At 38.0% G+C, this 21,474-nt stretch overlaps 1 pseudogene; it reads left to right on the plus strand.

Moving 5' to 3' along the window:
- LOC139808081 (disintegrin and metalloproteinase domain-containing protein 10-like) overlaps positions 1-21,474 on the plus strand; it is a 60,045-nt pseudogene that overhangs the window by 26,288 nt on the left and 12,283 nt on the right.

Consider the following 21,474-nt stretch of genomic DNA (forward strand, 5'->3'; position numbering starts at 1 on the left):
ATGGTTGATACTAGTGCAACGTCCGAGCCCCGTAAGCATTCTAGCATGGACCGCAGGTGGACACATACATCGGACAATAGGAGCAGACGGAGAGGGGGGGGAGAGAGAGAAGGGTCCGCGTGGTATAATTTCGGCGTATGGCGAACTAAACGTAACCGCAAGCTCGTGAACGGGCCAGAAACTTGATCGTGAATGCGGCTCCGTCGTCTCGGCGGATCGTGAATCGTGAACGATCCGTCGCCGCCGTCGTTTCGACGATCGGGATTGCGGGGAAGTTGTACCCGGCCGTAATAGCTCCTTGCCGTGGGTAATATCCGAACGTCGTAGTCTTCACTTCGACGACTTAGGCCGCGGTTACGGCGTCGTACGCGAGTTTCCAACGAGCTTTCTTGCACGCCGACAAATTTCTACCGGGAAATCCGTTGGAACCGAGAGTTGCATTCCGATTCATTTATTATTGTAATTGCATCCGCGAGTTGAGATATAATTACGATTCCATCGAGTCTATCTGGCATTCACTTCAGCATTTGATTACAGCCGTGGTATTAGGTTCATTTCAACTATGATATATTAATCATATCCGTTTTATTAACGTCGGCGGTCGTCATTGCGACACAATTAGCCGAGACGCATCTAAAATTATAGTCCCATTAAATTATTTGCATTTGCTTCAATATACATTTTACTCGACGGAATAATTAATTAATTTATCGATTAATTAATTATTTATTTATTATTAACAAAGGAGATAAGAGTACTAGTGGACCAAGCTGGATGTACATTACACATGTTAGATATTATAAATTAAAGATAAACAATGATGTGACAAACGTTTCGACCTGAAACAAAGTCATCTTCAGTGCGCGATGATGGAAACGATATTTACATAAATAAGTCGTTAAACATTTATTCATAAAATATAAAAACACAATAGAAATTTGATACTCCGCCTGTAATTTTAAACTTATCTTCTTTTATGTAGAATGACTGGTGAATTCATTGAGACTGATGTATATGTCAAAATCCTATATTCTATCTAACCTCCTATATTATACATTTTAACATACTTAATTAATGATCTTAATTTATTAATATTAATCTTCTTAATTATATTATTTGGAATATCACCATAAATCGATTTAGGACAGGATCCAAAATAATTCTTATAGGTAACTTAAGGATTATATTTCTGTTACTACACTGCATGCGGATTATAGCATGGTGAACGCGCATAGGAATTTGCCGATCAGAACTAATTAAATGTGTCGAGATAAGTGGAGGTAATTACACGCTACGTGATCAGATCTCGCGTTTACAGAGTATTCCGGAACTTTGCATTCCCCATTGAATACTATGGATATATACGAATATATTACGATCTAATAAATGATAATTATTTTGAAGACAGACCATAACGTTTTTATAGATAATCGACAACTAAAAACTTTTTACGAAGAGCTCCGTGAATGCAAGTAGATAACAGAACTTTTTAAGTATAGTTCCAAGCAAATTAACAGAAACGTAATTTGCGATAAATTTATGAGTGCTTACGAGTGCAGTCAATTTAATTTTGACAATGATGAAGAAATTATTGCGAGCACAGAATTTATTTAAAAACGCAGTCCACAGCCGGAGGGAAAATGATCTAGAGGTTTCGCCTTAAGTCATCTCGACTTGGTTCACCGTATTTGATTAGTTCCGACGTCTGGTACGAATTTGTCCGGATGAGTTTCGCTCCGGACGTGCATCCACTATAACCGTGGCCTTAAGGTGCGTTTACGCAAGCACCAGCTGTTCCTCGGGCTCGTAATGGAAACGTTTACACTACTGCAGATGAATTTCTCCTGCGTCAGTGAGCCAAGATCCTCGTGCAATATTCCCAAGCTCATTCGTCGCTATAGAATATATATGAAGATATAAAGTAATATGGTACACACACAAAAAATAAAATATACACTATATACATTACAAAATAAAGAATAAAACTCGATATATGTGTACCACGAGAAATAAGACAATTAGGAAAAATTCAATTGAAAAGTAAAGTAGATTGTCGCATAAAATCAGATGAGTAAACGATACAAAGTGGATAGAATATGTGTAAAGGAGGAAAGTCTATATGAGCAAATATCTATTTTTTAAATTACGTATCGATTCTAACATACATATGGATAAAATATATCGGATTGAATTTTTATTTTGATTATTATTTCTCTTTTTGCTCGCGCACATATACATATGCACTATATTTTTCTATTTTATCTGATTCAGTCTGGGGTCGATACACGATGATACAGCTTAATATAACAGCGGTAACCGCGGTGTATGAAATATTGAAATGTCCCGGCTTACTTGATGGAACCATTTAATTTACATCGGAATCCGATGTTTAGATTCCGTATTGAACGGGGTTCCTTTACACACAGTTTCCGGGATCGACATTCGTGCCACGCGCGTATCTTCTTTGACGATTGCCTGTATGCCGGGATGAACGCGAACGAATGGATCCGTTCGTTTTCTACTGTGTCACAGCGAATCAACTTCATCGTCCTCGTCCTCGCGTAACATACCTTTCTAGCGAATTCATTCGGTCGCTCGCCGTTCTCGAATGCCGCAAACGCACGTTTATGGTGAATCAATTCGCTGCTGGCTGATACTCGTTTGCTCTCTTTTGTTTACGCAGCGCAGTACAAACGCGAATACGTCGATTTAATCGCGCTTTTACGATATAAGCGCATACCTTTTCAGCGCATCCATCTTGTTCGCTCACGCTTGTATATTTCGAATGCACCTTTACAGCATGTTGTACCCACGTGTTTACTCATATTAATTTTTGTAGCAAAATCATTCGCTCACTTGTGCTGCGCAAACATATATTCGCACACTGAGGAAAAGTTGTCTATACCGCTCGTTCGAACAATTACGAAGTTAATTGAACAATTTATGTATCAATGCTAACGTTTATCGAGAAATATTTCGTTGCATTAATTTGTTCGCGTACGATTACCTGGTTGTATAAGAGCAGCCGGTAATTTTGTTTGTTCATTCGAGCAGTTCTTTCTCGCTGCATCGTAAAATGCATCTTTAAATAACGAGTATAGAAAAGCGTCGACATGGACGAGAGACGAGACTATTAATCCTTCACGGTCGAATGTTGAGCTGCACTCGACACTGAACTTTGATGCACAGGATCCGGCCGTAAGCAATTCGACGCCAAAGAGGAGCGGACACGTAATTTATTCGCATTTATGCATAAAGCGGTAAGGGCGAGTTGACTCGCTCCTCTTCTCAATGCACGCGGGAGCAAAGTGGTGAGATCGTTGATTACTTTCTTGTCTTGTATGTACATTCTCTTCCGCGACGACTCTTTAATTAGGATAACGCTATTTTCCGCACAACCGATTACGTCTTCGCGAAACTGAATTATTTTTATCGCGTCAATTTTCTTATATCTGACACTTTAATTGACAATCGAGTTTCTAAGTTTGAAATTAAGTATTATTCTCTGTATATTTCAAGATTTTATATGACTTTAAGTCTGCGACAAAATTATCTATGTTATTTTACATCTTTTCTCGAGATATTATTAATTTTATGTACTATATATATTTGGCGTTGCAACGCTACCGCTCGAATTAAAAAGAGATATTAATTGAAGCAATCAATAAGCTGAAAAATATAATGCCGGATGATAATAATTTCCTTGTATTGTATATTGAGTTAAGGTAGCAGTACGTTTAATTTTTTCCAAACTCGATTATAACAGTTAAAATTTGCTATTAAATAAAAATTTATAGATATATATAAATACATTCTTTAATCAAATTAAAGCAAACTTTCTTGTAAAAATTAAAATTCATAACAATTTTTCTATCTTCAAACACTATCTTCTCAACTAGTTGTCATTGAACGGAGTTAGTCATTATCTTGGACGATATAAATAAATCCATAAAATAAAGCATAAACTATACGTTGATTTATCCAAATCAGTTTAAATCATGAGGAATGAAAAATATTGCATATTTATTATAATGTATATTTGTTTCATAATACATTGAATATTTTATGGCCTTGTTTGGTTTTGCAGTTTGTTTTTACAGCACGCATTGTGCGTACACAAGGCCAGTTATTCGCCACGAGACTCGAACGAGCGAGCAACGGCACGAACCGCTCCGTGTATCATCGTATTATCTCTCCGAAACGCCATGTCATGTCTCATAGTTATTACAGTGCACAATTATTAGCTTGCGGAATTAAGAATACGTTATATATTTTGTGCAGTATATGATTGTCTGTATGGCCTTGGTGTTTGTTACGGTAGGGAAGGTCGCTGCGCGTCGTATAGTCCTTCAGATAATGGCACGGACCGTCGCATTATCCAAACGCTATTATTTTCTAGTTAGCCCTATAATTAGCTATTATCGTCCGTTACACTAATTATGCGAAACGTTGCGAATGGCGAACGCATAGTAGCTTCGTGTGTAATTTCTTCATGTTTTTATATTTTTATCGTAATATATAATAGTGAAGTGCGCAACGTGTGATTAACGTCGGGCGTGTCGTATATATAAAGTGCGCCGTGCGATTATTCTATTCTATTATTCTATTATTATATTTGGGTGTTAGTACGCGTGATCGTAATTAATCGTGAGCTTTAATGAAATTGTGAAACTGTTCGTATTTTAAGATTTTTTAAATTTTAAATATTCTCACTTGATGTGCTTTCTGATACAAGATTCATGCAACAACCATAAACGCGGTACGATACGAATACATCCATGTATAAGTCAACTTCCATTTTCTACCCGTAAAATATTCGCTTCATAAAACAGTCGGGTGACAAGATGTATTCAAAATAGCGTATTATTATACATATATCGATACCATCACGTCACTATATATCAGAGAGTTGTCACTCTTTTCGAAAATCGATAACATCGCGAGGTGATTTATTTCTCTGGGAAATCGGGGGAAACCGAGAGAATATTTCGACGGACGATTGAGATTTTATTATTACTTTTTCCCAATTTTAAATTAATATCGCTCTTGGAAGCGAAATAAAATTCTGCAGCGTTTCAAGAATTCCGTAAGATTTTGCAAGATAAAGATGACGAAGGACTCACGCATGTCACGAATTACAGGATGGAATAGTAAGCAGGTTTATCGTTATACATTCCGTGATATACATAATTACAACAACCGTTACGCTAAATAGCGATATAGTGACTCAGTATAGACCTACTTACAATTAGTATTTGCTGCGTTTGTTATCTGAAGAGCGGCTGTCATTTAATTTATCAAGCAACCACGCGACGCTCGAAATTAGTAATTACGCGCAGAGCGACGCGGCAATTAAATTAACTTGACTTTTTGGTGTGTTCGCGTTCGCGTCCCTGCAAACGGCCAGCAAACCACCGCGCCGCAATCTGCCGGCTGGTTGGCTGCAGAGTCGGCCCTGATAGCGGGCGTACTGGTGCGGGATAACGCGTATCAACGATAATCCGATTAGCGATTAAACTTGCCTAATTGACGGTACACGCGCGTGTAATTGCATATCCGGGGACACTCGATTTCCGATTCGCGCTAATGGAGAATCGCGGCTAGCGCGCGGTATACCATTAGCAAGTAATCGTCTTGGAAAGTTCGCGGTTCGCGAGCGAGCGAATCTATGCCGACGCGCGAGTTATTATGAAAGTATTTGCCGCATTATGCTCGGGGTCGCACCGGTATTGCGAAATCTGGCTCCGGGTATCAGGGTAAAGATTATCGGGGCTCGGTATCAGGGTCGCGAGTTTATTCTTCTGCAAGCGATACAGTCGCGGGAAAGTTCTCTCTTTGTGAGCAATTAATTATTTATATCTCTGAATGTATATATTTTCTGTTTTACGCTACGGTTATATCATTACGAAGACATTTAAATTTCTGTGAGAATATACATTAGATATCGTTTTGCGGCCAATTAAATTGTCGTCAAGCAGAAATTGATCAAAGGATCCATATAGACGAGAAGAAGCGCGAGGAACTCGACACACGCTCCGTTTATGCGTCTTTCTCGCTTGTTTCTTTGAAGATAAAAAGAGAAGCATAATGAATTTTCAAGTATTTATATTTGTCCGCGCGAAACAAAGGATTGGTGTGAGCTCCGTGTCGTGAATTTTGTGATACTTAAAATTCAATTACGGACAAAGCGCGCTCGTTTAAATCCCCGCCAAAGAAATCCCACTCCCGGCCACAAATCCTTTTAATGTTAATGTCTCTCGCGACAAGCCCCGAGTTTCATAGAAGTTTCCTGCTAAATTCTTTTTCACTTTTTTAATATGGAATATCCGTATAGTGCGCATCTTGTGAGAGAAAGAGAGAGATCGAGAACATTAGACAAATACGCTTTTAATTAACGAGAAAATTTAAAAGTGTACCTTTCCCCATATTTTTCCGGTTAATAAAAAAATACAGATATTATAAAATATTTAATATATTTTACCAAGTATTACATTTGCAGTATGTTTTAAGCAATTTCTACATGTGTAACCAAGTTGCGTTTCCAAAATATTTCATTTCGTAAATTGTATCCAACGAATGTAACTCCAAATCAATGTTAGGAGCTCTTTTTGTTTTCTCTACAGCTCTCCGAATAGAGAGCACTCTCTATCTGCAGAGAGTCCACCTTTTATTACACAATTCAAAATTTACAGATGATTCAATTACGACGTGAAATTTCACGCTTTAAATTTTAAGCACTCTCGGTCGATCTGCCAGGCAGTTAAATATTGGTTAATGTAGTTTCGCAGAACTCGACGTAACTTCATTATGTCGGTATTAGCAGAATGAACTCAGGACATCAGGCTTGGAATATATATGTCTATATGTGGGAGAATGATTTCACGAGCAATTTTTCATTTGTTATTGAGACGCATTTGACACATTGTCGTCGCGCGTTATACATGCCGAATGGACAACGTCGCGGTCGCGGCGACTCCCTCTTCGCGATGGACTTGTATCCGCGCGGTATTCGCGCTGCGGCAAGGACGGCGAATGTCCGGGAATCGATCAGCGGCTTTCGAGTGTAACGCAAAAATTGTCGGGCCATTTGTCATAGTCGGCGGAATCCCGCGTCGTTTCCCAATAGGCGAAATTTCAAAGTCCGCGAGTAATGTCGGTTCTTCCGCGCTCCTCCGGGGAGGGCGGCTTCGGCGGAAAGTAGGCCAATCCCGTCTTTCCCTCCGCTCAATGTGCCGCGGTAATAGCTATAACGATATTTTGGCGTATTTCGTCTCCCTCGGCTCGTAGAACGTGATGACGGCACTCGAATTGCGACAACGCCAGCGAAATGCACTCCGCACTTTGGTATCGCGAATATACCAGTTGCCGCGATGCTGTCGGAATGGCCATTGTTTCCGCGAGCTGTGCGGCGAGTTAAACTCTTTAACGGACGATATATTTGTCGAAATGTTCGTGCTCTCTTGCCGTTTTGTTCTCAAACCGGCTTGAAGTCAGGAGGAAAGCCTCTTTGACGGTGGCTTCGCTGCCGAAAGAACTCTGATTCCTGTTGACAGCAAATTTGTCGGAACGTTGAGGCGAGCTGCTCGCGAACTTCATTCTCTGTAAATGTGAGCGTGCATTCGGCGCTCTATGCGGATGTGACTTGCAGACACAATTAGAAGAAAAGGCAGTAATGGGAGATGGTCATTTTAATTTATAAAATTAGCCATTTAATTTAACGGAGATTATACCTATTATGATTTTATGGACATTTTTTTTAATTTGATGAATTCTACGAACAACACAAATTCTATGAATCATTACATATATTCAAAATTTCTATATTTTCCTAAACGGAGATAAAATTGTATTAAGTTTTTTTTTTTCAAGTCTGTTTTGTCTTGCGCGCACGTGTATATTTCTATTTTTCTCTTTATGAGTTTTATATTTATCTGATATTGGATATTACGTAATATGGATCTGAGAGTCAAATGGCTGCATTTAGCGCAAAATATCCGATACGAAAGAAAACTTTTTCGATGGAAATACATCGAGGAATGAATCCCTAATAATAGATGGGAAACAATATTTTTGTTTCAATTTATTCTTATATTAGATTAATATCGCAAGGTACGAAATTATTCCATACAATCATGCTTTTCTGTATAGCATTTGATAAAATTCAAAGTTCTCTCCCGTCTCATCTTAATTCTTATTTTTAAATAGTCTTGGTAATTAAATCGCAGAACTATGCCGAAATAAAAGTCGTCCGCAATATAAAATGCTAAAAGTAGGATTTTGATTTTTACTCCCGAAGTTTATTTTGTTTTATTTATACAATTTTCATATCCTTTATGCGTCGCATATTATTAATTCCTATATACATGTAAGTTTTTTTTTGTTTTTATTTTGATGTAATTTATCTCGATTAAAAATATGTTTGGTTAAAATAAAATTAAAATTATTTTGAATATCTGAACAAATATCGGCTAAAGCTAACAAAATTTTTGTTGGTTTATTGAATAATTATTAAATTTTTCATGCTGAGCCAGTACACAAAAGACATTTTGTAAAGTTTGCTTTATATTTGTTCATATCGATTAATCAAGCGAAGACTTTTTGAAATTTATTCTTAATATACAAGCGGAGACCTTTTCGGCACAACTTTTTTGTAAAATGTCGCACGCGAACGAATCATAATGTGTGCTTGATGAAAGGATACGATTTACAAAGAATTCTGACGCGGCAACTAGAACGCGAAGGAGTAGCAAGTCACGATCGCAGAATGAAGGCCCTTCTGGCCAGCAGCCAGGTTGCCCGACGTATTCATAAGCGGAGCTTCTCGCACTCGAAGAATACGAATTACGGAGACAAAAGGACGCAAACATAGAATGTGTGTGCTTAAAGCTATGGCTACTACGGCTAATTAAGCCGAGATTTTGGCTTGCGCCGCTTATTGTCAAGCACGCCAAGTTTCTGACAAAGAAAATGCAATTTCCGAAATGCGCTCCTTACAAATTACCGTATGCAAAATCCACGCGTTTAAACGAGCCTTCGCCTTCACGCAATTTTTTTTTTTTTTTTTTTTTTTTGACAGACGTCCCGCAGCTCGTTTTTATCCGCCGAACTTTCGTTTCGTGCCTTTGCTTCCATCTCGAAAATAAACTTACTTTCACAAAGCTTTTAAGTAATAGGCATGCTAATGTGTTAGTTAAAAGCACTACTTATTACGAGAAACTTCTTTTAAAAAAGAGTAAAAAAAACGTCAATATAATAATTATTACATGCCAATATTTTTAGTTATAGTAGAACTATAGAAAATTATTTAATATATACTATATATACTATATATACTTAATATACTTTGGCAGATATAGTGAGTCGCGTAACGAACAACGTAATTGAAGTTTCGGCTTTGTACATCGAACGGAGTGCTCGATAATACTAGTATTATCGATCCGGAGTAGTTGATCCGATTTTTCTGTCTGCAATGATTCGAGCCGACTTAATGGTAGATATCCGATAATCAATTAAAACAAACCAGCCGGCGTGTGTCCGTCGATATATCGACGGCCTGCGCGCGTTCGAGTTTGTAATTTGCCGCGATGATCAAGAGCGGAATATTTATTATCCTTTTGGCGCTCCGAGTGTCGAGAAACGAGGAAAAACAATAGCTGGTTTCGCCGAGAGAGATCGCATCGCTTTTCTTGATTGCGAAATGATTAATCGAGGCGGGCAAAGCTATCGAAAGAATGAACATCGCCTTTGATCAAGAGGGGCAGCGAAACTCGTAAAACTTTATTTCGTTAAAAATTTATTTTTATAAATATATAATACAAACGGAAACTTCATGTTTGTTCATAAAAATACAGATGTGATAATTAACATTAGATATAAATTTTTTACACTTGTGCTATTGATATCGGTGACCTCAAATTGGCCACCGTCTGTTTTAATTCTACTAAATCAATTTTATATATATTTAATGTAGCAATAATAAGCAACGTTAATTTTGTATTAATAGCAATAAATAATGTTACTGCGAATAATTGAAACCGCTTGATCGAGCAAAAATGAATCGCGTAATTATTATAGCTCCGCGGTTAATAGCAATATTTGTTATCTGATGAGATGTCTCTACTATAGTATTGATATTTACTTGGCAAAAGATATTATCTTAAAATTAGTGAATAGAATTGTTAAATAATTGATAAAGTTAAAATATATTATTTAAATTATTTAAATTAATTTCTATAAAATAATTTTTTATTTATAATTAAAATTTAAAATTGATTATATAAACTGATAAATTATTATTGTTATATTGGATTTTTTAAAATATAATATTATATTGGGTTGGCAAATAAGTTCGTTCGGTTTTTTATATATATACCAGTCAAAAAAACCGAACGAAGAACTTATTTGCCAACCTATTATATATGTCTATATACAGAAAAATACCAATTTAGCGATAAATGTAAATCTACCTCAATTGTTTCGCGGGTCAGGTAAAAATATCTTATTGTAAATAGCAATATTTTCACGGTGCAGCAAAACCGGCCGATAAATTGAGACTTATTTTACGCTTGTTGCAATTCTATCTGTTGGAAAATCGACAATCGAGGTCGATTTGCAAATCAACAAGAGTGCAAGTACTCAGGATATGTACATATGTACAGGAACACGTAATTTGTGCTGCTGCGCCGCGAGAGAAAAAGGTCGGCAATTATTCCGTGCGATTAGCTCCGCAATAGGTCAATCGAGGGTTAACCAACGCTCATTAGACTAAGTAATCGCGAATCTCCACGGCGAAATAGATACTACCATCGATTACGTTAAGGCTTGCAAGACACCGCAAAGAATATCTTCGCTATGCGTACATATGTATAGCACGAGGATATATGTATAGTATATATAGGTATCGCACAGACGAAGCTGTTAATTTTGCACGTTGGAAACTGGAAAGGTCCTATTATCTTCCTTGCAGGGATTAATCATCTCTTTTTTCCCCCCTCTCTCTCTGTTTGGGATTAATAATTAATTCTTAGAAACATAAGAATAAATCGAACAAATGCTGGACCAGCACGCTAATAAAGGGGCTACACCCGAGGGATTTTACGCGAAGCATAAATCGGCCGGTAAGAGTATAAGACAAGGAAAATTACGACGTGCTTTTCAATCTCAAAGAGATTGCTGCGGAGAATTGGGGATGGTTTAACGAAGAGTTACCCACCGCATATAGTTTCGTAATATATATCTCGAAAAAGGCTGCCAGATATATAGCGTAATATTTTTAACGCCGCAGTGGTGATTTACGGCGTCATAGATCATCGCTCGACATCGAATCTTTTAAGTAGGGTTTGGTAAAGCTTTTTAATATAAAGAGAGATTGAGGAAAATTGTACTCGCAGAACTTACGTTGCATTCGAATATTTAGTTGTTAGTAAGAAATAGACTATTACAAGAGAGAGATGCAAAGTGACTATGATGAATTAAACCAGCAATCACTTTGTAAATTATGTCGCGCGCGCAACATTAATTTAAAAAAAATTTCTCCGCGAAAGGCGCGATTCGTTTATTTTTGAAATTTACGTAGTCCCAGTACTCTCGGTGTGTCTGAACGAATAAAACGAAAGAAGTTAGGGTAAACTCGGGTATGATGGCCATACGGAAAAGATGGCCCATGGCTGTAATTTCTCCAATAATGGCTAAACAGTGCATTTTTGTAGTCATTCTCAAAGATAATCGATATTTACAGTAGTTTATGTGCGTACACTATTCAAAATAACAATATTGTGAATATTATATCATATTTTTACTTTCGACCTAGTTCTGCCTGCAAAGTTTTTTCATGTGTCCGCTAAAAGCTGCTATAACATTAAATAAATTATAGTTAAGCTGCCGTAATCAACGTTACACACATAATTAGCTATGTAAATTGTAATTTGAACCTATAATTTGTATTTCTATTTTTCACTATTTATTTAAAAATACTATGGTGTATCTTTTCTGCTATGGCCATCTTTTCTTTAAAATCAGATAAGATGGCCAATGCATACGTTTGTAATACTTTGATAATATAACATTTATGTTAAGTGTTTTCTTCTTAATTTCGATAGTTTTACGTACTTTAAGCTTCAGTGAAGGAATATAATACGAAACATTGTTAAAATATAACAAAAATAAATGTATGTTTATTGCATTTTAAAAAAACTATGGCCATCTTACCCGAGTTTACCCTATATCGCCACGTGTAACTTTTTATTGAAATCCAAAGCTGGAATGAACTGCAGCTCAAAATGGATAAATGACTCGTGTCCTCTTTGCTCTCTGTTTTTTGTCGGACATTACACGGTGGCGAATAATCCTCGATGTTGTCCTCGGACTGCGGAACAATTCGATATTCAGTACTATTCGCGCGTATTGCTCTGCGAGTGCGAGCATATATACGGGTGCGAGGAGAGTCGCCAATGAAAGGCCACTTCGCACAGCCGCGATTTTCACTGCGTATTTCGACGGGGTAGTCGCGAGTTTTCATTCGCCATGGCACTCCCGATGTTTTTTTTTGCGCGGCCGCGGCTGAAACTGGCCATTCGCATATGTCGCTTTAACTAAATTGACGAAGAACGTGGAGCGCCAAATAATAGAACATAGAGCGTGAAAGAAACAAAGGTAAAAAGCTCTCTGCCACGCTTTCATGTAGAAATAACTACATGTGCTAACTTTACACTGTAATTAAAAAAAAAAGGAAAAACGTGAACTGGGTTCGGTGTCGATTTGCGAAAGTGATTCACAAGTTTTGACGTAATTATTGTTTCTTACTTTTCTTTGTATAAAAATCATTCTTTCGAGTAGTTTTCCGATAATGGATTAATTAATTAGCAAATTTTTATTATATGTTCCGGTGGGTGGGGATATAAAGTGGATTGGAAGTTTCAAGAAAGTTTGCGAGATAGTGCGTAAAAGAACGTCCCTCTGTGAAAGCCGAGGCAAGACGCTAAGTTTCGCGTCGCATTCAGATCAATGTGACCGTCGCGTCGCTTCGTCGGTGTAATTCGATTGTTGATCGATAAAGCGACATTCGGTCGCACTTTCTCGCATGCGTATAGCGTTTACGCTTGCCGGGACTCGACGGACGCGTCGAACGCGCCACGACCGGAGCCGATCCGTTAGTCGTTCAGTGACTAAATTGGATTTTTCTACTAACGAGCACGAGGCTTTTTCTCCGTGAAAGCTCCATCGCAAACCTCCTCGATTGCTCCTCTACCCCCCTCGCTATCAAACCTCCGTTCGTCCCGCCCAGCTCCGCGTCTTCCCGTTTCATCCCTTTTATCGCCGCACTTTTCCGGATCGCGCAACTTCGCCGCGCTCGTCCCCGTCCCCGTCCCCGTTTCGCGTTCCACGATTTTTCTGTATTTTTTTTTATTTTTTCGCGTTCTTGGTCCCTCGTCCCGGTCCCGCCTCCCGATTAAGGGTTCTGTGTTTCCATAGATCCGCTCCGCCACTTCTCGGGATTACGCCGGGAGCCAACCAGTTCGCTTGCTCTTCGCGAATCCTCCTGCGAGAATTAAGCGTCTCGAGATGCGAGAGAAATGAGCCCTCGTATCTTTCTGACGCTGCTTTGTTCTCCGCTCGCCGGTGGCGTGCGATCTCGCTGCACAAAATATTAATGGTGCTTCGTGTTTCAGATTTTCTTTTTTCCTTGCTAATATGTCGTTACTTTAATGTCATTTCGGTTTCTAACGTCGCGAAGTTATTGAAAGCCTCTCTGTTTAGCAAGGAAATTGAGTCATTTAACTATGCCGTTTCTTATGGCGTCTATCAGGATATCTAAGTTCTTAGCCTATCAGGATATCTAAGACAGTTCTTAACTATAGGTAAGCACTTTATCAGAAAATAGTTTCGGTCGTCTTCGTCACGTTTGTCAATACTTCATAACGTTAAACACGACTCGGCACTTTATTCGCGGCGATCAGAAACGAGTAGCGACTTTTACGTCGAAGTAAAAAGATCGCGACACGGATTCTTATCATGATCCGCTAAGAGAGAGAGAGAGAGAGAGAGAGAGAGAGAGAGAGAGAGAGAGAGAGAGAGAGAGAGAGAGAGAGTGTGTGTATGTCGATTCAGAGCGTATCAGGTATGAAAAATGCAAGTTTCGGCCTGAATTGATCGGCGACGAGAGAAGAGTCTATTGAATCGCGCTTTCAAATGTCCGCCGGGGCATTTTATCGCGGAGGCACGAAATCGTCGGACGAGCCCGTCGATGAATAAGTATGAACGAAAACACGCTACAATGCGTGATAAAAACGAATTCGAACATGAATAATTCATTAATTATCGGTGAAAGCTTTTTCCTTTTGTATCTCGCCCGCCTTTATCGCTTTTTTTTCTCTGACGACCCTCCGACGCTCGTTCTGCATGAATTCCCTCCCTCCCTCTCTCTCTCTCTCTCTCTCTCTCTCTCCCTCCCTAGCCTACATTTGCAACATCGCCCAGGAGGGAATTTTCTTCCTTCTCTCTTACTTTTACATCGACAAATGTACAATCTCTTCCTTTATCTTATTCGCTCCGACTCTTCTTGCGATCATTCTGACTTAACTAGTTTCTTCCCTTCAAGATTACTCGAAGAGACGACTTTCAGAATTCTTACTCTTTTTTTGTCAAATCTATCACCTTATTAAACTTGGAAAGAAATCGCTGCTAATATGTATTACCGAGTAAGTAGCTTGAAGAGTGTTCCGTACATAATGTGTGATTTCTATTTTATATGCTTAGTCTGTCTATGAATCTAATGTTAGATTCATATCTGATTCGTCTAAATTAAATCTGATTTATAAATATTATACTATCATTTTAATTTTATATTTACGATATTTTGGAATTTATCAAAGTTGAAGACAAAAATTACTACGACGAAATTTATTCGTCGAATACGTCAGGACTTTTTTAAATATTCCGTAGTTCTGTCAGCGCTGATTAAATGAGTTAACTGTCATCGTTCGAGTTTAAATGCTTTTTCTTCCAATGGCTTCCACCCGTTTCTTTCTCCGTTCTGTCTCTATCTATATGTCCAATCTCTCTTTTCTTAAAGTCATTCCGACTTAACCAGCTTCTTCCACCGGGATTACTTTCAGAAGTCGATTCTCTTTGGAAAAGGGAGGAAATGTTTTTCTCGCGTCTCGCGTCGACGCGTAAAACCGTGTAAACGTGTAACGAGGGAATTTGACTATCGCGCGACCGCGCTGAATAATATTTCGCGAACGTGAACGCCGCGATGAATAATTGATAAATTGCCGGCGTACATACAACTACGATTGTACGTTATATGCTACAACGCGGCGTGTCGGCGACAGACTGTAACGTGAGCTTAACACCGCCATTTCTATCGAGCCGGCCACGCTTAAGGCGTTTCTGATCAACGTATATAACACGCGCCATAAGAACGCGACTGTATCCACATCGCGAACAAGTAGAATTTGAACAATCCACCAAATAGGTATACCGATTCCGCAGTCGAACAAAGTTTCAAATTCAAAGCTGCCTGTCGCGTCGACGCATCCAGCCGCGTGTAACTTTTTTTTCTTAAATTTTGCGAGTCAATTGATTTTACGGAAATCACGAATGAATGCAAAATTTTGACGAGAGATGAGAGTTTCATCTTTCGCCGTCGCATTTAATTGTACACCCCACTTTTCCCTATTTATTCCCACACGTATCTTGCGGTCCAGCCGTATCCCGTATTTATATCAATTTTTCTTTGTTTTCCCCAACGTCGACATGCGCGATCTACTTTATCCGCTTTACGCCTGTCCAAACTGTCGCGTCGGGATGAGACTCGATTAAGCTGCGGGGCGCAGATTCTTCCTCATTCTCTCTTTTTTTTGTCTCGAGCAACCGGCATGGCAGCCCGCGGGTCCTGGACAAAAGCTATATCAAATGGATGATGCACCGTTGGCGGTCATATGCAGACAGTTTTATAATCTCCGTACTTTTATTTGTCCATCGTGTTGTTTTCCTGCCCTTATAGCACGCTGCTTCCCCTGCACTTCAGCATTCACATTTTCCATCTGGCACAATTGGTAGTCTCTCTTAAATACGTTTATTAATTGCTATTATACTTTCTTTGTACTTATCCCTCCGTTTGCTTCCTTTTTTTGGACCGTAGAAAAGAAGTAACGTTCTTTTAATTCTCGCAGTTCTCCGCCCTTTGCTACTGTACTCTGCCATTATCGTCGATAATCGCGGATATACTGTACAATATGATAATTATATCGTTAGTCTACGTTTGCCTCGTATTTATTAATTACGGCGCAATTATGGGAAAATTTAATTCTTCACTTTTGTTCCCTTTTTTTAAATCGTGGGGAAAATATCTTTCCTCTTTTCATGCTCTTTTTCTGCTTTTCAGCTTTTTATCTTGCGCTTATTATCGCTTTAAGCGTTTAATAGTTATTATCATTTGCATGCAATCAGTACTTCTCTAATGTATTTATTAATTACCACGCAATTATCACGTTTTCCCTCGTTTTTATCTTCGCTTACCCTTCGTCATAGGGAGGGAGGGGGGGGGGACAGAGTATTTTTCCACAATCTCGTTTTTTTTTCTCTTTATCTTTGATATTCTCTATTTCCTCGCTTTACTCACGCGTTGGTACGATCGTGCTTTCGTGTAATTAGTATTTTCTCAGCGTATTTTTTAATTACCATGCAATTATGGTATTTCCCCCGTTTATCCTTATCCGTTCTTTGCCGTTCAGGAAAAAGAGTAGCCTTCCATCTGCACCCCTCACACCTGTTTGAGATCTCATGCTCGCTCGCTGGAGATTAAGCTGTAGCTCTTTGCTTTGAGGGCTCAAACGTGAAAAAAAGCCGACGAAATACTATCAAAAGCGCGGACGCAGTAGAGTACCGGCCGTCTTTAATTCGTTGATTCTCCACATCTCTCTTCTTCCTGTGGAACACAATGTATTTATCTAATTTATAATTATATCTAATTAGCGAAATAAGCAACATTGTAATTATTGCCACGTCTTGACAGTCGGCGTCGTTATAGTCGATTTTTACATCCTAATGAATATATCTCGAGATATTCGACAAGATACACATTAGGATTGTGTATCCTTTTGTGTTTAAGAGTGTTGAAGAGTTACAAAAATTATTCATATTTTTTTTGTTAAAATTTAATCTAACCTATTCAATTACCGCGCACAAAAAAAGTATTTCTATATATTTTGAGAATTAAATTACTGCGTTGAGATGCCCCGATTTGTAGATTGTATAATCTGGACAGTATCCGCAGAGCGGAAGATTTGACCTCGACCTGCGTCAAAGCCGCGGCGATCGAATTTAATCTGGCGATAGCCTAGTTTCTCCCCGTGTTTCCTACGCGTTTACTTTTCCTCCTCGTTCCCCATCCAAGGTTCACTATCGAGCCTCTCGCGGGAGGTCCACTTTCTATCTGCGATCTCTCGTCGGGAGAAAGAAGAAGAGACGACACGACGCCGTTGCACATCGATTATGTTTTCCAACTCGTCCCCCGCGGGGAATCGTCGTTCACGCTTAAGCTATCGCGCGAAATGGGATCAAATTAGCCGCGGAAGCTCCGTAGATTGGAAGAAGGAGAATCCCCGCGTTTTTCTAGACAAACCGATCGCGGAATTCCACCTGGATCTGAAATTCGCTAAGCATCCCCGACATCGCGCTGCTGTCTCTTCCTCGGCTCTAATCGACGACGTTCTTGCGGTCGGGAAAAAGGAGCAATCGTCTTCGCGGCATGCCTGAAAATCACTAGTTGGTATTTTAGCCACGAGTTCCCTGAGTAGTCCGAGGTCAGTTTAAGAAAAATGACAAGACTTTTAATCTTTCGAGAAGATTGCAAAGGGTGCAAATTAGTAATGAGACTTTTGCTATCTTATTTAAGTTTGAATGCGATTTAATTTAAGAGAGTTTTATTTTGTAGTATGATATTAAAAAATATATATAGTTATAGATATATAGATAATATTGCAAAACTGAGAAAGATGTCATTATGACTTATATCTTCGCTGAGAAAAAATTGATCAAAGAAAGCATAATTTAGAAAACTTGGAAGATATATATATATGATATGTATTATATACTTCATATACAAGATACTTCATATAAAAGTAAATTTCTATCTCTACAAAGAAATAGAAAAACATTTCAATATTAAATTTCTCGTCTACATTTACTCTCGACTTTAAATTTAAGAGAGAATCAATTTTATATTAAGATTATATTTAAAAATAAATAACGTATCAGATATTAAAAATATTGCAAGTTTATTGTTTAATTCTTTCCCGAAGTTTCTTATATAAATGAAATCAAATAAAATGCAAGGTAAAATTATTTATTGACAAATTGATATTTAATATAGGTATACTATTCAATTTATAAATTAAGTTAGATTTGTTCAGTAATTTTTTATTATTGAAATAATGTTTGACTTTGTGTCTTGTTCTTTATTTTCAAATTTGCGTTTAATTTTATATTCCTATTTTCGATTTGAATTAAAATTTGTCTAGAAATATATTTCGAGTTTTCTTGCTAAATCGATGCAATTTCTGCAATCTCAAGTAGAAAGTTACAAATCGTTCTAAAAGGGTAAATAAAAAAGAGCGATAAGCTTAAATGTGATAAATTAGCTTCTTATAACATCTAACATGTTTGTATACCTTATTTTTATTCACGCGCAAATTGTTTTCTTTTGCGCCCGGAGTTAAATTGCCCCGCGATATAAAACCCCGCTGCTGATTGTCCCTTTTATCGGGGCGGATAGGGTATCGATTACCATGAAGGGTGAATTTACGGATCCGCCGCGCGCCAACAACCAAGGGATCCAAACAATTACTTGTAGGAAGTAACACGCGGCCGTAAATTTCTCCGACTTCGCGATAGCACTTTAGTCGATTTATCTTTCCTTTAGCGATAGTCCGGAATATCGTCTATGATTGACGATTGGAATTCCTAGAATCTACCCACGTTTTACCCGGGAAATTTCGCTTCGAACCAAGAGACTTGATCCTCCGAGGTCATGATTTTCCGTCTTCCACTCAAGTTTCTACTCCGTCAATCTGCGACGTTTTTACAAAATTGTATCGGAAGCGACGTACATATATTGAGCGACAGTTCCAGTACACGCTGCTTTTACCAGATAAATTTCAATCTTTCTGTTATTGTTGTATCAGTGCACCCTCTTGTCACAGAAAGAAGAAAATAGAGTAGAATGGAAATATATAACTAATCTTTGGTCGAATTTTGCATTTAAAACGTCTATATTTTGGAAATTAAACGTTTTACATAAAATCTTAATGTATTAAGAGACTAATATATTTATTTAGAATTTAGGAGTTTTATTTAATTATTTAATAATGTTATTTCATAGCCTACTTATCGCGGTTCGATTACCTAACCCACATTATTTGCATGAGATTTGCACATATTTTATGCTTAAATTACGCAAAGCTACATCGCGCATTAGCGACGGCGATAGAGCAAATAGAAGGAATTTCTTGTCGCTGTGACGGCAAACTTCGATTTCAAGAATTTTCCACGGAAATCCGTCGTTTCGCTCAGGAAGTTGAACCGCCCGGATGGAATTTGTACGGCGCGAAGCGAAACGAAACGAAGTTATGGCTCGTCCTCGGATCCTAAATACCTGGCAATCCTTTCTAATTCCGTCCGAAAAGTTACCATATACCTCTTCCCTTTCTCACCGCGTGCCTTCGCTAAACTCGGGCGAAGTCGCAAAAATTTCATAAGAAATAATGAAAGCACGACGACACGGAGAAACGAAAGCTTCTACAAATATAATTAACCCCGCGACGGTAACTTTATATGCACCGTGGGAACGAGTCTTCTGCCGTCGCGATTCGCCCTCGTATTTTCGCAGATTTAAAAGGTAGCTGCGGGTTATATCGCCGCACATTCAACGCGAATCCATCTCCGCGGAAACTATTAATAATGGGTTTAGTAATCTCAATTCTTGCGAGCGTTATTAAAATACGCCAGATTTTCGTGGAAAAATACTGTTAACATGTACGTATCTCGAATTTATGAAAAACGATCTATTTCTCGTATGAGTATAACATGAAAAAGAATTGATATGATTATTTATTTATGGTATAATAAACTGAAATATTTATTAATAATTATGTTAAAAAGAAAATTTATAATAGTTTACAAATTTTGTGAAATTGTGTAAAACAGATAATAAATTAAATGGAGGGTCAAGTTTTAGCCGGAAAACGTGAAAGCATTTAATTGTTAATATTTATAAAAATTATAAAATACGTGTATAGATTATATTATCTTATACAATATTATATATTTGTATGCAGACTGTATGTATATAATATTTACATGCATATATTGCATATTAATTATTACCCACGAGTTTAAATATTTAATAATGGGGAAAGGTGATAAAAATTGTCAGTTATATGTTGATTGAATCTATATGATGTAAACGATCCCTTTTTTCTCTACAAATTCAATTGCTGATTCTTTATTAACCGGCATCGTGTCCTGTTCTCTTCACAGATGACGAGAGCGCCGTGGTGCAGGGCGTCGTTACACAGGACGGTCTCTTCGACGGCAGTGTCGTGACCAGATTCGAGGAGTACTATATCGAGCCGACGAGCAGGTATTTGAAATAAAAATGAAGACACGTCGCCGCCCTATCACAGCATAGCTTATCGCACCTCCGACGTCACCACCCCGCCACATCCATTACCCTGTGCCAGTCATCAGCTGCATCAAAAGGGGTCTCTTCGTGATTCCTTCGATAGGTGAGTTCTATTTCTCTCGAATCGCTAAGCGACGATCGTCGATGTAGATGAGGATGTAAACCATCCCTCAAATCATGATAACGAGTTTTGAGTTTAATTTTTTTTTTCTGCTTCCCGTATTTTTGACCAAATCCAGGTCGATTGTTTTCAGTTTGACGATGACGTCAAAATAGTGTTCGCGAAGCTTTCTTAGTTTATAAAATATATTTAAGACTCGAATTATGATGATATGTGTATAATCTTTTTTTGTCGACAGGCGTGCGTTCATATTTAATTTAAAGTTGTCTTCTAGAATTACATATTTATAGCTTATTTTGCATAGAATTTTTTTAAATATTAGATGGTTGGTTTTGATACGATTGTGTTAAGATGATTTCTCGCGTGTTTAAAGACTTTATATAATATTTTAATTTGATATATATTTTTTGATTAATTCAAGTAATATATAAGCGACGTAATGGCTGCGCCCTTATTAAGACATTCTCCCAAGCACTTATATTTACTCGTATATATTTTCTACTTTATGAAAGTACATTCGCGGACGAAGAAAATGATAAAAGAGCACATACTGTTAGCAAACGCGCTGTAATTTAGACACGTGTAAAGGAAACTCCCGCCGGCCGGGATTATCATATATTATGCGTTCCATGTCAGTCTTCATATGGCGGACTTTAAATGTAAATTT

Source organism: Temnothorax longispinosus, chromosome 2 (assembly GCF_030848805.1).
Source record: "Temnothorax longispinosus isolate EJ_2023e chromosome 2, Tlon_JGU_v1, whole genome shotgun sequence".
Taxonomy (NCBI): domain Eukaryota; kingdom Metazoa; phylum Arthropoda; class Insecta; order Hymenoptera; family Formicidae; genus Temnothorax; species Temnothorax longispinosus.